Raw genomic sequence first — 17,669 nt, forward strand, 5'->3', positions numbered from 1 at the left:
AAAAAAAAAAAAAAAAAGAACAAATTTTGTTTTGAATGGGTTACTGAGAATAATGAGGAGTTTGTCCAGGTCTGTTAAAAATCAGACATTCCATTCAGGCCTGTGTAAGTGGGGAGATCCCCATAACATATTTACTTTAATTTTAGATGCAGATGGTTTAAATGGGGTGCTCTGGTTTAGATTCCAGAGCAAATAGGTTACCTATGATACTATCATTCTCAGGGATAGATTGCCAAGTACTGCCTTTCTCAGGCAATATGGTTAAAGGTTTCACCCTGTCTGCAGTGGTCCACTGCTTGACTGCTTTTCCCAAGCTCCAGATCAATCTTTAACTCCTCACTTTTAAATTAGGGTGAAATATCATGGAGAAAAAAGGGAACATAATTTAAATACAAAATTCCACCTTTATTATAAATACAAAATCCAAGCAAATAGGATTTTTCACTCTTCTCTCTCCTAAACAAGATACAATATTAAGCCCATGAAGTCTTCTCAGTGCTGGACCAATTATTTCTAAATTTTTTTGAACCAATCTCTAACCTTCTAGTAGAATAGATTTTTTTTCCAAATAATCTTCTAATGTTGTTGCAGAATCTTCAGTTCAGTACCTGAAACATTTTGCTGTGGGCCTGAGAAGTCTGTCACAGAGGAAAAGCTGGAAAAAATCAGTACTGTATCAGAATATTTTGAGTTATATATGTACCCCTGCCCTGCATGTTTCAGTGTCTTGCACAAATAAAGCTCTCAGTCTGAGCTGGGCTTCCTCTGTACCTCCCGGAATCCAACTTTGCTTCAGTTGTTCAGGTTTCAGAGACTGTTCGATCAGGGGAGATGGATGATAACTTTATATCCAAAAGTTGAAAGATGAAAAGGAGTTTGGCTTCTGGGGGCACTTGGGCTTGTTTATGTCTTCAGCATATTTGGAACTGCTGTTAAAATAACTGCAAATGTATTCATGAAACAAGAATTTTAAGCGAATGCCCTCTCCTAGGTTAATGATTAATATTGTGAAAACTCAGCTTGGTATTTATTATATCATGACACAAGTAAATTGAGCTGCAAGCAGGTCATTATCTATTTTATTATTATTTTTCTTTTAGTATGCAATGCCAAATGATTAACTTTTTTGCTAGAAGAAGAGTGAAAACATGAGGCAGGCAGTTCCTATTGAGAGTCTTTGTTCAGACCCCTTTGTCCACACTCTGTGTAGTATATAAAGGTCATAGTCCTTATGAAGAATGCTTTCTTTTTCAAGTGCAAAGTCTAAACCATTAAATGAATAAAAATAAAAAAATTATGTTTTCATCATTCTTTTATAAAAAGAAAAAATCTTGCAGTCTACATCTTTTCCTCGCTTGTCATAGTAAACCACCTTTTCTGTTATCTACGTGTATACAGTGCTGTTCTGTTCCTGTGGGAATGAATTCTTAAACTATTTTAAGCAGAAAAGGACTGGAAGATCTCCATATCTGAGTTGCTCAGAAACTTCAAGATCAGTTTTGCCTTATACTGAGGCTTATCAAATAGTTTCATGTTCATTTGTTTGAGTTTTATGCATGTTCAATTTTTAATTTTATTCTGCTCCATCTCTTTGTCATGTATTGAACAAATATTTTTTTAGAAATTGGAAGTGAGTTTCATTATATGGTAATAATTTAAGTCATACCATCATAAATGGTAACTATTGAATACTTCTCCTTGGAAAACAGATGGAGTTATAAAACTGTAGGTAGGTAAAGTAGAACTCAGAAGAGACATATATTAAGTAAAATTTGTTTTAAAATTGAGAAATTTGTTTTCAGGGTTTCCAATTTAAATTACTTTCAAATGTCTTAAAAAGTAGCCTAACTGTTCATCTGAGTTTTAGGACACAAAGAAAAAAAATGCTGATCCTTGGTATTTAAAAAAGTCAAAAAGGCAAGTAGAAAATATGCTGTAAAAACATGTCTTAGTCGGGAGAAAAGACCACGTGAAAATTTGGCCATTGTTGAATGTCTTTCAAATCCTATTTCATATCAACAAACATAGCTCATTCAAAATTGGTTTTCAATGGACCAATTAAAGGCACTTTATTCATCTATTTCCCTGCCAGCTTTCAGTTTGAACACAAACATGTTAGCATTGTAGCTATTCCAAATAATCAAAATTTTCAACCTTCTTAATTCTGTGGGAAGGGTGTCCTACTTCACTAGAAAAACAGTTCTTTTTCTTGAAATGCAAATATTGCTTTTCAGAAAAGATACTACCTGGAAAATTCTGCCTGAAATGTGAATGCTTCAGAAAACTACAAACACCTAAAAATCTTAGACTTCAGAAGAAAAATACTTGGACAGTATTAATTCTTCCATTGTTAAATCTGCAACTAGACTCCCTGTCTGCAAAGACTTTGAGTTTCCAATTCCATTTTGCAAATCCCAATTTTTACATGGTAACCTAATCTCTCTTTAAAGCCTCAAAGGTATTTCATCTACTTTTCCTTATATTACCAGACAGTACATGGCCAAGTTATTTAGATACAAATAAGCCTTGAGAATATCATCAAATCCATTCTAATTTCATTCATGCCTTGGAGATAATAATTTAAAGAGCTAGTCACTGCTTGCAATTAAGCATGGAGAAAATAGATCCATCCCATAATTTATGTCTGCAAAGGCTGGGCTGGATTTGTAATTAATGTTTGCTCCTTTTAATGAAATACTCCAAAGGTCTGCACTTCTGTCATTCATGAAGGTAATTTTTCAATTGATTAGTAAAATAATACTTGAAAAGTAAATGCACCTGCTTCAGCACAGAAATGTCTTAGTCAAGTAGAGACAATGATTGGAGTGCTAAAAAAATGTCATTTCAATACAGTAGAGACTGGAGTTTTACCCCTCCAGAATTCAGAACTCCTACTAAAGAGAAAAAAAGAAAAGATAATTAAACCTCCAGCAACTTCTCAAGCATGCTTTCATCCAGTTTAATTCCTGGGTGGTTTTCAGCAGAACTAAATACTTTTAGGGACACAGGCCTGAATTGTGCATTTGTACAAGTGAAATATGTCTGGAAAGCACATATTACAACAAGACATACTTTTTGTATTTGTGTACCTTAATTTTTTGGGGGGAATGAACAAATCATTTCATACTGGGATTTTAATTTCAGATAAACACTCAAAATCTGACAACTCATTTAGATTATATTATTTCCTTTTCAGAATCAAACCTTTTCAAGCTTGTAAAATTGCAAGATTTGAGAGTTAGGGTCCTGCAGCTGCTGGTTTAAAATGATTTGTAATGTCTTTTCTGAAAAAAAAGCTGCTACTAAACCATCTCTGCCTGCTTTTAAGGAATTGATACAGAGTTTGTTTGAATTGATCACTCCTGGAAGGGTGTTTGATGACGTCTCCTGTTTTACTTTGACACAAAGGATTACTATTCCTGTACGACAGAGACCTCACATTCTGTAGTAGTGAACTTTCTGGGAATTGACCATAAGTCAGACAAGACAGAATGCAGACTAGAAGACACATTTTATGCTAAATTTCTTGACGGCCACAAACATGGTAGACCAAGAGGTGTTGAACCTCCTGTCATCTGGGACAAGGATTTTGCTTTCAGAGAAAGAAGCAAAAGAGTGAATAAATATGGTGAAAGCAGCCCTTGTCCAGTGCTTAGCCTAGTGGAGCAGAATAATCCAGACAACAGAGCGAGGGGATGTGTGCCATCTGATAACAAAGGTCAAGAGTCAGAGATTCCTCTGGCTAATATAATCTCTAGATAAAAAGATAGCTTTGCATCATGTTTAGCAGAGCAAATGGCAACAGATTCTCCCATCAGTTTTAAAAATTGAGCTCTGCTCATAAATTTATCTCAGACTATGGCTTTCACTTGGCTGAGTCTTTTGTGCTGCTGAAAAGAACTTGATTTAAAGGCTTGTTTCTTTCCTCAGCGTTTTCTCACTGATGTGCTTTAGGCAGCAATGTTTGGACCTTTGCTGACACTGGCTGGGGCAGCAGGCAGCTTTTGTGAATCACATCTAAGGTGCTCAGCTCTCTTAGTACACTAAGAGGGAGCCCGAGTTGGTCCAGATACGAGTTACACTCTGGGTGGACAACATCATTTAACACCTCACTATAGGATTACTTCCCAAACACAACCCTCTGAGAATGTCCACTTGGCATTTCCCTGTCCAGAGAGGAACACTCAGGAGGGCATAGTCCTTGCATAACTGTAGCAGAGAAGCCTTCAGGACTTAGATCTTCTGCCTTCAGGACTTAGATCTTCTCCCTTAGATCTTCTCATATTGTAGAAGAGGAAAGAGAAATGGTTGGAAGTGGGGTGTGAGTTAGAAGTACTGTTGGGCTAAACATAGAGGTGGACAACAGGAGTGATGGCAGATCCATATCTCATGTGGGTGTTGTTTTGACACTGTGTATGATTTAGCATCCCTATATTATCTTGCCTGTCAGAACATTTCACTTTAAAGATAAAAGTTTATGACTTTAAAGCTACGGTTTTAAGTGTTGGAAACATCTGAAGAATGCAGCTCTTATGCTCAAAGCATGAGCAAAGCAGCATTTAAGGACTTTTAAAAATCTGGACCTTGAACTTAGTATAACTCCTATTAAAGTCAATGAATGCTGAGTCAGACTTTAATACTTTTTGCACCCTAGAGACTCGAAAGGTGAAAATCCTGGCACTACTGATGTTTTGCCATTGACCTCACAGGGTCAGGATTTCACACTAAAAGCCATAAAATGACAGTGACATTTCGTCACTGCTATCTTGGATCAGATTCATAACAGTGACCCAGGAGAGAAAAATCTGCATAATCCATTACTACTGTGCATCTACCTAGCATTGTTTCACCACTTTCTACCTTGTTTAAAGAGAGGGAGTAATCTATAATTTTGAGCTGCCTTTACTCTAGCCAGAATGAAGAAGAATGGAAAAATCCTTATATTCATTTTTTAATCACTTTATTTAAACTCTCTAAGTAAATTCTTGATTATTTTAAATTAATATAATTTGAAAATTCCCTTTTGGAAATGAAGAGGAGTTTTGTTTTGGTTTGATTTTCTATACATATTCTAAAAAGGCTTTTTAGTAAAACTGGCAAATATATTTCAAACTTATAGCTGCTTGTGAGTGAAGTGCTTATGATTGATGATGAGAACTGTGAAGAGTTTATATATAATTCCTTAATGGTCCTTAATGAAATACTTAATTAAAGACCACCTGGAAAAACAATCTTGGTTAATAAAAAGAAATCAGGGGATGAACATATTTCTATAATGTAAGAGTGCATGCCATATGTGATAGATGCCACATATCATCAGCACTTAGATACAACAAACTGATAAAAATGCAAAACTGAAAACTATGATTTAAAGCTTATGCAGGAAATAATATTATATATAACATGAAAGCTGGTACCTTAGCAGATTATTGATGATGTAGAAAAATCTGAATCAAAACCTGTTGCCAGTTATAATGAAAAAAATCTGGAATAACTTGAATGGATTCAGTGAGTTCCTTGAACTCTGAAATAGATAAGCTTTCCCATTGACATTCTCTGAGTATTTCTCTAAAACTACAGAGACAAACCAAATGGAAATCATGTTTGCAGAAATAAAGAATCACTGAAAAATAAAAACATCTCATCTTGTTGAAGAAAAATTAATTTCACCAAAAAATAAGTAAATTCTAAGGCTTTGCCTCAGGTTTGTGGGATCAATGGTGTGGCAATTTCTCTGCAACTTCTAGATAAGGAAATACAAGGAAATTTGTCATCTCTGTCCTTTCTGCTAGTGCCGGATAAACTTTGTCATACATTGCAAGTTTTGCATATTTTTTTAACTTTGCAAATGGAATTACTTTATCCATTACATAATAATGAGTTATATCATTGACTCTGACTTCTGGTCATAAGCTGCATATTTTCGTTTTGTACTGCACATAACTGACAGTGAATAATATTGAAAACATATACACAATTTTTGTATCTGGGATCTCATGATAACTAGTTGGTAAGAAAACAAATTCATGGTTGTCGTGTGAAACCTATCTAGGACAAATTGTACAGCAAATTTCTCCCAGCTGCTGCTGCTTATACACTAGGCCAACTGGAGTCAATGTAATACTCTGGAATCAGGTGTGAAATCTTGGGAAGGAACTGTGAAAACATGAGCTTGGAAAAGCACCTACCCAGCAGTGAATGCAATCACAGTAGAGTTAAAGCGGTGCTATTAAATAATGAGCAGTAATAGGTGACTGTCTGCTCTAAGTCACCCTATAAAGCATCTGCTACCTGCTGCAGGCTACAGGATTAATTCTGAAACATGTAATTTAACAAAGGACCCAGACTTCAGTCTATTCAGTCGTCAGCAGCAAATAAATTGGTAGCAAATGCTTTGGCATAGGTTTTTGCATTACTTTGTGGACAGTTACTCTGTTCAATGTTTTGAATTATAATTCTATTTCTTCCTTTTGGTAAAGCTTGGCACTCTGTATTCCTCAGCTGAACTTATTTTGTTAATTGCAACTTTGGGGGGATTTGATTACTTATTTTTTTATGTCTGCTTCTTGTTTCCAGGCTTGGAAATACACATATCTTGAAATACATGTATTTTTGAACCACACACTTTCCATAGGTAAGCATTTCTGCCTGTAAACTGTCTGTTCATGTGAATAACTTCTTGTTCTTGTCATTAAAAGCCTGCATCCTTACTTCTAAATTTGTCAGTTTTGCTCATTATATTTGGAATAGAGTCAGTTTTCTAAAAATACATTTTATGTAGTGGGGAAAGGACATACACGATCACACTCCTCTGCTTGGTGTATGTTAAACAGGCAACTGTTTGCCCACAAGGTCTTTCACTTTTGGAACTGCTAATTGTACTTATCCATGAATGCAGTTACTCAGTGTACACTGCAGGTATACCAGTTAAGGCACTCAGCTCCTTGTGTGATTTTAACACCTATCTGCAAAGCTACAAAACTTTGAAGAGCAGCTCCGCTCTGCATCTTCTGCATGGCTAATACTGGAAAGCAAATCACCTGCTACCACTGTTAGTATTAGCAACATTCAGCTGAGAACAGTGCATAGATTAAGATAAAGGTAGAGAGTCTGGAAGTATAAGCATAAGGTGTCACATCAGACAAGGCTGTGTTCCAAAATAGAATGGACTTAATATTTTGTAGAGCTACAGCAGACAGGTATCACTGTGAAGCTAAACAAGATGCATGGGACAAACTGCATCAAATTCACAGTTCTGATCATAGGCATTGTAATAGCTCTTCTGTTTACAAGTGTTCAATTATTAAAACCTGCTATAGAACATTTGTAGACAGAAGAGGTTAACTTGATTTTATAACTTTCATCCTAGTTACTACCCTCCTGGAATCAATAGGTTTGGATGTATTCAAGTACAGGCATAGCTTGAACTGGAGTTGATCTGCTTAATAAAGCAGTAGATGTTTGCATTTGGAAATAAAAAAAAAGCCTGCTTGTGCATTTTGCACAAACTTTGTTTTTCCTTCATTAAGACTTCTTTTTCTTGAATAACTGCAGATCTTGAGACATTAGGGGTACTTATATTCCTTAACTTTGTTTCTCTGACCTCCTTCTGAAGGAGTCTACAGAGACTAATTTAGAAACCTCCCTTATATTCCTAGAGGAAAGTGGTGTGAACATTCCTGTTTGCGTCGAACTGCACTCTGAGTGCATATATTGACTTTACTGGTGTAGCTTGGGCTTTCCACCACTCAATGAGACCTTGGTGTCCTATGAGTTTTATGCAGTTGAACGTCCAAGTCAGGAGTGGTGTATTTCCAAGGAATGTGTATGTAAACACTGGTTAATAATAAAATTTTAACCATTTGTTTTCCTGTTAACATTATAATGAAATCCTACATTTATATGCTCAGCCCATTCAAATTAATTTCCTGGGCTTCTCTAGGGATATAAGGATGGTGTATAATGTAAAATTTTTTCTTCTATTATGTAGGTACACAGTGGTATAATCTACTAGCAACTCCCTTTGTGCACAAATTTTAAAGGTCTTGAAAGCAGTTCAGTTGCACTAAACTTTGAGATAAGAATCAAGCCCTCTTTCTCTTTATTGGGAGGTTTTCTTAGAATGTTAAACATGTTTCCTTCCAGAATACCAAGTAAATTTTTCTAAAAGAGGTGTTTTGCAAATAAGCTATTATGGTACTAAAGAAAACATTGATTAGTTTTAAATGGCAGTAACAATTCAAGTGCATGTAAAGACAAGTGCATTTGCTTTTGAGGTTAGGCCTCTAAACATAATAATTGATGGAAAAATACCACAAGGTGCAATAGAAGAAGCTTCTGTGAAATTCATTGTGCAATTATGACTGCCATAACTACAATTACCTTAGCAGATCATATTACGTTTTCCATTCTGACTGTTTTTTGAAACAAAATATTTGTTTATTATTATTTGTAAATATATACTATTTGGAAAAGATTGTATGCTCTGTGTGTTAATTCAGGAAATCTGAAAACTCCAGACACAATTAAAGTGAATATAGTATCCACCTGAAGCAATTTTTTTACTCTTGTCAACATTGTTTTTATATATTGAAAACTCTGGTTTTAGGGGATTTCTTTTGCAGTTCCCTCAATTAAATCATGTTATAGTTTGCTTAATATACACAAAACCAGAGTTATCGGAAAATGGGTTTTGGCTATGTATTGTGCAGCTCAACTTTAAAGAGGCCCTTGACACGTTTCTTACCCAGTGAATTTCGTAAGTTGTTGATTATCTAGGTCAGAGCCTGATTGTACTAGCCATACAACCTCTGTGCTGAAAAAGAAGCTGTGTGGTGTAAAAAGACCTCAAACTGCACAACTTGAAACAACAGCAGCTTTATACGCATTTGATAGGATGAGAGCCTGATTTCTTCGAAGTTGCAGACTTTGGAGAGCAACAGGAGCCTTCACTTAATGTGAATACCCTAAACCATTCTTCCCATCTGTAATAATGTTTCAGATCTGCGAGTACCTCTGGGGAAAACATGATGCATGAGGAAGTGCAGAAAGAATGGGGTTGGAATCTTGATCATTGTTTATGCAGTCAAATTTGTTGCAAAAGAGAATACTACAGCCTGTTTTTTATCACATAAAATAGGACAAGAAGAAGGACTTAAATTAGAGTTGCAAAGATTCACATTAGATTAAAAAAAAAAACAAAATAACCTCAACACAATTTTTATAATAGTAAGATAATAAAGCACTTAAATATATTGCCTGGGAAATTTTGAATTTCTGTCTTTAGAGATCTGTAAGAACAAGTTCAACAACAGCTGTCTGGAATTGTACAGATACACTTGTCTCAACTCCCCATTTCTTTTTCTATTATCCAAACAAAACTTCGATGTCATAAACCAGAGTTTGGATTCTGGGGTCTGGCCCATGTTGTTCTGGCTTTATCCAGCTTTATGGTAGCCAGCAGTTGCATGATTTATATAATGTGTAACGTTGTGAAAATATAAAGGCCACATTGGCAGATAGTAAACCATATGTTATATTCTAAATCATAGAATCATGCATACATTTCTGGCTTTTTGTTCAATTTCCTTTTTATGTATGCAAAAAAAGTTATGCATACTTTGTTCTTTGGTTACATCTTAAAAATACTGTTAAAAGATAGAAATAATATTTTGTGTGAAATATTGCCTTTTTTTTTTTTTTTTTTTACATTTGCATACCCACTTAATGTTTGTAGCTCATGGAACTTCTTACAATCATGGAACTTCTCACAAGCATTAAAGTAAAAGCAAGCATTCAGAAAAGCTGTGAAATCTGAAAAGGTAGCAAGCTTCCAAACTAACTTAGGAAGGTCAAGACATATAAAATAAGCAGGGAAAAACCAGAAATGGCACACTGAAAGGAAGGAGAATGATATAGCATGTTGGGATGGCATTTTTTGCTAAATAAAGTGGTTGTATGCCAGGGGGTTGACACACTGATGAGAAGATAAGCAGGAAAAGGGAAGATATATGAAGAATGTAAAGAATAAGGGTGAATTTGAAGCAGTGAATTATGACCCAAATCAGGATTCAAGTGACTGAAATTCAAGTTTTGCATCAAGAAGAAGCAACAAAGTTTTTACTTAGTTTGGATGACAAAGTAGCGATGTTAACCAAGAAGCTGTATTGGATTAGGCCCAAAGTTAATGAGGAGAGGTGATCGGAAGATGTTTGGCTAGTGGAAACCACAGGCTGGTCCAACGTTCAAGGAGTTTGATGTAGTTCCAATAAAAAGCACATTTTAATTGTCCTGGTTTAAGTTTAAAAGTGAAGTGTGTTAAGGATAGTTTCCACAAAAAAAAATATTTCCCAGGAATCTTTTGTTGCTCCGTATTAAAAATATGGGGAGTAGATTAGAAAAGAGAGTGATACAGTTTGATACAGCCGTTTAGTTTGTGTATGTCATGGCTGTTCAAATCATAGCTGTAACTCCTCTGTGGGCTGCAGCTTAGGTAATATCACATTATTTAAAGCCACACAATCTGTTTCTATATATGCTAGTATGTACATACAGACCTGTATACTCATTTGCAGTGATTTCTGACCTAGCATAGTTTTGTAAAAACCTCCAGCTCAATACCGTTAAAGATGATATATTAATATATAAATCCAAGGGGAAAGTACCAAAATTAATAATGAACTTTTTTTTGCATAAAATAACTTTGGCTTCCAACATTTTACAAATAAGCTCCTTCTCAGCTTAATTTGTGCTGATATAGATCAGCTCTGTACAACATTCCCCCCTCATCTCACCACCCCATACCTGCAGTTTTTCCTTATTACTTCTATTCCTCTTAAAATCCAGTTTTCTAGTTATACTAGTATTTATTAAAAGCTTGACTGTAAGGTCTTTCTTTACCCAAAGATCTATTTCTATCATAACTGTTTATAATGATTAAATCTCAACAACTTAAACACTTTACACAAAATAATGTATTTTCAATAAATTGAAATATTAACCAATCATATGTAATGGTTCAGTTCTAGCAAATGGATTGCTAGAAATCCTTAGGGTTTCATATAAATTGAAAACTGTATTGACTGACCAGACTGCACTCGAATTACATTGCATTTGGATCAAAAAGCATAGAAAAAGTTCTCATTATAGTTCCCTGACATTAATTTGAACATTTTTATATGTGTGTCCTATTAAGTACTTTAAGTGCTTTTTGATAATTGTGCTTTGTAGTTTTTACAGCACTTCAGCCTATTCCCAGTTCAATTTCCTCTTTTATCCGATGTTTGAAATATTGATTTCTGACAGATAAAAGCAAACCTTATAATCTCAGCAGCATGCAATAAGTGAGTAAGACAGGGCTACAGAATGCATCAGGGAACGGTCATATCTGAAACTGTCTTTGTTTTATTACATTTAGTCAAAAGAATTTACTTACAGCTTGCTGATATTTATGTAAAAGCAGGACTCCTGATAGTCCAGTGATATTACCAGTTCCTAGTATACTTTTGCATTTAGTAAGATAAAAGAAGAAACTCCCTTGGTGGTTGATGATTGCAGCTGCTTAAACTGCTGTCAGCTGGCTTGAAGTAACTGTGATTTATCTTCTTCAGATTGTGCAATGTTGTGTCCGTGGACTTCCAGAGTTTGCATTAAAAAGTGACAGAACATTAGAGTGCCAGAAGCTTCTCATACTGTGGCTCTGAAGGTAAAGGCAAGAGACAGCTATTCTTGTTCTGTATTTAGGAACATTGTCCAAACCCTCTGCAAAGCTCTTGTGACACGAAAAAGATCTTAAAGGAATGGGTTGGAATTTTGAACGTGGACAAAGTACAGTGAAAAGATGTTAAGCAATATAGGGGCCTACAAGGATGCTGGAGAGTGACTCTTCATTAGGGACTGTAGTGATAGGACAAAGGGTTCAAACTTAAACACGGGAAGTTCAGGTTAGATATAAGAAAGAAGTTCTTTACTGTGAGGGTGGTGAGGCACTGGAAAAGGTTGCCAAGGGAGTTGTGACATCCCTGACAGTGTTCAAGGCCAGGCTGGGGGGAGTCTTGGATGACATGGTCTGGTGTGTTCCCATGGCAGGGAGGTTGGAACTGGATGATCTTAAGGTCCTTTCCAACCCTAACTATTCTATGATTTCATGATTCTGTGATTCAATGATAGGCTTGATGCTTTGTGTTACTTATTTTCATGACGTCTTTTCTGCATTTTTAGAAACTAGAAAGCAAACTGAAGAATTCAGTTTCCAACCCAGTTTCTAGTTGAGTAGTTAATGACGTTAGAGATTCAGTTTACCTCTATCTCCTTTTCATTATCCAGTGTAAGCCATTTTGTGTCTCACAAGTAACACTGCATTAAACATCTCTACTGAGCTACATTATACCTGCAGTAAAGGCAAAATATATAATCTACAGAGAATTAGCTACTTCATTTCTGGCAGTGTTTCCTCTGTGGTTGTGAAAATCAAGATTAGAATACTGTTTCAGAAGGTGAGAAAAGTTCGTCAGGTTACAGAGTAGCTTTGTCAATCAATAGTAAACTTATCAACGTGGGGACACAACAGAATCTCCATTCTAAAGACTAGGTCATGCATACATTTTCAGGAGAGATCAATTTACTTGTAAACACAGGTAGGTGAAATAAAGGAAGGGGGGGAAATGTTTTTCAATGATTTAGACGTTTCTAAAATGAACACTGAGATTTTATTTAATCCCAAATTAGCCATTGCTAATTCAGCCACATTTTCTTTGCAGTCCTGGAAATACTTAAAAGCCTTGCATTTAGGCCTTCACACACTTGGGTATAGAAGAGTTTTCATACAAAGGGCATTTAAAAAATGTTATATTAGTGAATTTTGGTTGTTATGGAGGACTGGAACACTGCCAGCCACTTAGCAGTTAAAGGTTTAATCTCCCAGCAATTGAAGTTTTCATTACTAAGCAATTAGCACTTAAAGTTTTAAGTGATAAGCATTTAACTGCATTCTGGGAATGCTGGGATGGTGATAGCAAAGCTGGGAAGGGTTCTGAGGAATAACAAGCCTAGAAAAGTGATTTGGTTAAGACTGTGAGGGAGAAAAGAGCTTTCAAGCTCTACAAGCCTTGCTCATACTGCATAGAATAAAGGCTGATGGAGCTCAGTAGTAGAATGCTCTAGAGATGGACCCTATAAGGATCAAAATACAACAGTGGAGTAGTTAGAAAGGCTCGGTAGTTTAGGAGTTCATATGAAGTAAGGGTTAGAAGTCTAAACTCAAGGATAATGGAGCATAGCCCAGTGAGTCCAAGTTCCATCCAGACTTGGCTGCTGATGGCAAGGTGTGACATATAATGTCAATGTAGACATAAAGTGTTGTTCCTGGCAGAAAAGTAGGGTGGACTGGAGTCAAGCTTCCCAGCAGGTTTCTTCAGTGAAGATTTAAGAATTGGGAACCCTGAACCAGCAAGACTACAGAACTAAAATAATTAAATATTTTGCAATAAGAAAAAAGGAATTTGTTGGTTGAATTATATTTAAGAGCAAATATGTCATTGAATATTCAAGTAAAAATCTGTAAGCCCCAAATACAGCAAAATAATTTTTTTTTTTTATGTTTTGAATCTATTTTTATCATGCTAACTACACCCAACCCAAATGTCTGTATTCCAGTAGACCAACACAGAAATTTGCACGCATATGCAGGTTACATTCCTATACATTCCACATGTCAAGACGTACTCTGCGATGGGTGATATAACTGCAGACAATTAATAAATCAAGACCATAATGACGTCAAGTCCCAAAGCTTAAAGGTATAAAGGCAATTGCAGAAATATCTCTTACAAAACATTAGGTATGATATATTATATTAGATAGTTGAATGGAAATAGCTTCTATGAAGAATTTGAAACAATTAGAAAAGGAAAAAGGCAATGTGGAAAAAGAAGACTGATGATTTTTGGTTGAGGTTTTTGTGGGAATCAAGTTGGGAAACAAGCCATTGTATATACTATCCGATATTTTCTAATGGCCTGATTGAATATGACATTGTATGCGTGCACACTCCAGTATTGCAGTTGATAGAACTATCTTAATATTTTTATATGTGAAAATTTGCCTTGAAATTTAAATGTCAGTGTTTCAACTGACAGCACCAGGCACCAAACTAATGTTGTTAGAACCATGAGCTGTTGAACAGCATCAAAAAAAATGAAGTATAATATCCCTAACTTTGTAAATACAAAGGATTGTATTCCCCTCAGTCGAATTACCACTTAGTCAAACATTTAGTTGCTTTGTTTGATGGAGTATAATACCTTTGTGCAAAAAAAAAAAAAAAAAAAGAAGAAATAGAGATAAATCATCAAGCAAGCTCAGAGTAAGTTTAGGTGTGATTTAAGTGGCCAGGTAGCTAGCTATGTAGATAAATATTTGACCTAAAATAGCTGGAAAGAAAATCTGCCTCCATTTCCCAGGACTCACTAAAAAAAAAATGCAGTTGCTTCCAATAATAAACAAGTGTAACAGTGGAATGTTTTACCAGGTTCTATTCTGTGGCAAAATAAACTAAATTAAAAAAAAACAAACAAAGAAAGGTTTAGTTACTGCAATATGTTCCAGAGATTGAAAGTCAGCTAATTTTATTGTTTCCACCTTGTTGTGTCTGTACAGAAAGTTTTAAATAACTACAGAAAATTTTGGGAAAATATTTTGGCTCCCAAAAATTTCAGCTAAAATGGCTGGAATTCCCCTGTATAATGCATAAGGCCCAATTTGGGTCTTTTCTACATGTGTTTGAAAGTTGGGCAATATGTACCATTCTTTCACTGCTAACACATTTAAAACTGAATTTCAATACTAATCTGACACCCTACTGTCATTCCATCTTTCAATACAGGTGGTTATTACATGTTAGAACATTGCTAATAACTTGTGCCTTCTGTTACAAAGCCCAAAGAAACTACTGCATTTTGTGCCACCCCAAACACACTGTGTACACTACAGGCATAAGCTAGTGTATTTTATGTTTTCTACTTTGGCTTACTGCTGTAAAGGGTCAGAGAAAAAAAAAAGTCTTCTTAATAGATGACTTCTCTCATCTTGGGCACTCTGAGCAGCTGTGTTTTCAATTTCCATGTACCCAGTATAAAAAAAACTAAGACATTTTAATGACAGTAAATACTGCCCCATAATAATTTTACTGCTCTCAGAATTTCTGCTTACCTGAGAAAAATAACTTAAAAATTTTACCTGACTTTTTTTTTTTTAGCATCTTTTTCAATTGTACTCATATTTTTTAATGGGATTAACCCCCTGGGACTCCAATAAAATGCTTTAGGAATTAGTGCTCCATGGTATGCTTGCAAGTGTTTTTAATATTCCTTTTTAAAAGTTAGGCAAACTGATAATATTAGTGTATGTTTATATCATTAAAAAAGTAACTAATCTACTTCATGAAACAGTGTAGATCTAATTCCTTTTTTTCCTCAATCTTTGCACCTTCCTCTTTCTCTTTTATTCTCTTTGATGTCTGCAGCTGTTGTCTGCCAAATAGGGTTGGCAGCTGCCTGCAGTGCTACTGCTTTACCAGCTGCTAAGGCTCTACCATTCACCAGGCAGCCAGTCCTCTCCTCGCGCTGTGCCGCAGAGCGCCTGTGTTTGTCAGCTTGGTGGCACGCACACAGCCCTCGAGCTGCCAATCCAGTTTGTCACGAACTATCAACCTGGAAGTACTCAGCAGCTAGTGTGCTCATGTTGATTTTCTTGTTAAACAAAGTGTCCAAAGTGTCAGAAGAATGATATCAAGCACATTGCACTACATAACCAAATGACAATATTTCTTTTTATTTTAGCTCCTTAATACCATCTTTAGCTGAGTGGAAAAGAACACAGATTGCATGACTCTGGGGAACCTTGTTTCAACATTTATTACTGGGAAAACGTATGGCTTTCAAAAGATAAAATGTATTTCAAACACCAGATCTCTCCCTATGCTGAGCTAAATGCTGCCTTGATGTATGCCTTGTACACTCTTGTGTTGACAGATGTGAAGTTCAAGTAAGACCAGAATTTGACCAGCTAAATTTAACATAATAGGATTACAAATACAGCAACGACCAAAGATTTTCTAAGCATTAAATGCTACAGTGTGCCTGAGTTCTGTTACCAGATTTATTCCTAAATAGTCAGGTTGTACTTTATATACATATATAAAGTATATACATATACTTTATTTTGTGGTACTGATCTCAAATGTACAGTGTTTAGAATGACAGCTACTCAGTAATGTACTGGGAGGGTATTATGCAAGTTTAACTTAATATTTTTAGCCTTTTTTGCCTTCCTGCCTGCTTTCAAATATTTGGAAAACATTTTTCTCTTATATTCAGTATATTCAGAAAAGTGTTCAAGTTTCTTGGGTTATTTAAAGTAGTAATAGTTCTACATAACAACACAAGTCAGTTTTCTGTTGAATGCTAGGGAGGTTTTATTGATTTTAATGAAACCTTTAGTTAACAGTGTGCAAATACAGACCATATTGTTCGACTGAAGATTTTGCCAGAGACTGGGACAAAGCCTTATGATAGTGACCCACTGTCATGGCCTTGTCTTGTTCTACTCTTACTGTAGAACCACCACAGAAGCAATTGCCACACAAGATGCTGTACACCAGAATTTTTTCAGTAGCTCCATGTAACAAAAGAAAGTTCTGTTTTTATGCAAAACAGCCACTCACAGAGGTGTAGATGGGGAATCTTCCAGTGATAGTGGCTTCTATCAAACTTTCCTCAGTTTCACTAGTAGTGTGATTTCCAGCAAGATACCTTCTTTGCAACAAAATAGGTAGTAGCTCAGTAGTTGCTGCTTATCACGTTGGTATCTGAGGTATGCAATCAGATAAGAGAGTTCTCACGAAGGTTACCGGTTTAGCTCTCAGTTATCACTGGTTAACAGAGTACATTCCCAGGTGATGCATCTGTCATTCTTAACTCCTAGGTTCACCTTCCTTTGCAAGTGGTTTGTAGAAAAACAAAACTCAGTGGATATTCTCATGACATATTTTGTAAAGGGGCTAAAAGGGAACATCAAGGTAGACATGCCCAGACTTGGCAGATCTTGGGTGGTCCAGGAATCAGCTGGGATATGAGCAATGCAGACTTTTGGCATATTTTACAAAAACAAGAAATTGAACTTTGGTTACTTCCATTGCCAGCCAAATGAGCACATTACTGGGATGCTGGATCCTCTGAGTAGTTACGAAGGGCATTATTCATCATCTCTTCCAAAGATTCCATTATCATTTAAATAAAAAACTAACTTTCCAAAAGTCTTTTCTGCTCAGCTGTAATACTCAAGCTTTTATCATAGCTCGAAGTATTTTTTTCATATATTGCAATTTGAAAATAATATGTAGTGTAGCGTCCAAAATGTCTCTTCTGTAATAATCAGTACATCACTGTAGGCTTGCACTACTGACAGGGCACTGCTGGTTAGTTAGGGTCACATGAGCCTCAGCTGTACATCCAAGAGGCTAAATTTCAAATTTATTTACAACTACCACAATGTCAGTGGTATTTGCCTGAAGGGTAAATGTGGCTTTTAAATTGTTCATTTGAAACAATCCTTGCTGATGACAGGATTTGAGGAGACATTTTATCAAAAGGGGATTTCTTTTTTTCAGAAAG

The 17,669-nt window shown here is 35.7% G+C and overlaps 1 long non-coding RNA gene across 1 annotated transcript; it reads right to left on the reverse strand.

The window, feature by feature from the left end:
• Positions 1-384: 384 nt before the first annotated feature.
• Positions 385-1,245, reverse strand: LOC133277217 (uncharacterized). Its single transcript, XR_009746125.1, has 2 exons — positions 772-1,245; positions 385-655 (listed from the first exon to the last, which is right to left on the reverse strand). It is a non-coding gene; the product is annotated as an uncharacterized LOC133277217 (long non-coding RNA).
• Between the last annotated feature and the right edge of the window lie 16,424 nt (positions 1,246-17,669).

The sequence above is a fragment of the Pezoporus flaviventris genome, unplaced genomic scaffold, assembly GCF_033815535.1.
Source record: "Pezoporus flaviventris isolate CSIRO_AGI_PZ_B2104156 unplaced genomic scaffold, CSIRO_AGI_Pfla_v1 ptg000054l, whole genome shotgun sequence".
NCBI classification, from domain to species: domain Eukaryota; kingdom Metazoa; phylum Chordata; class Aves; order Psittaciformes; family Psittacidae; genus Pezoporus; species Pezoporus flaviventris.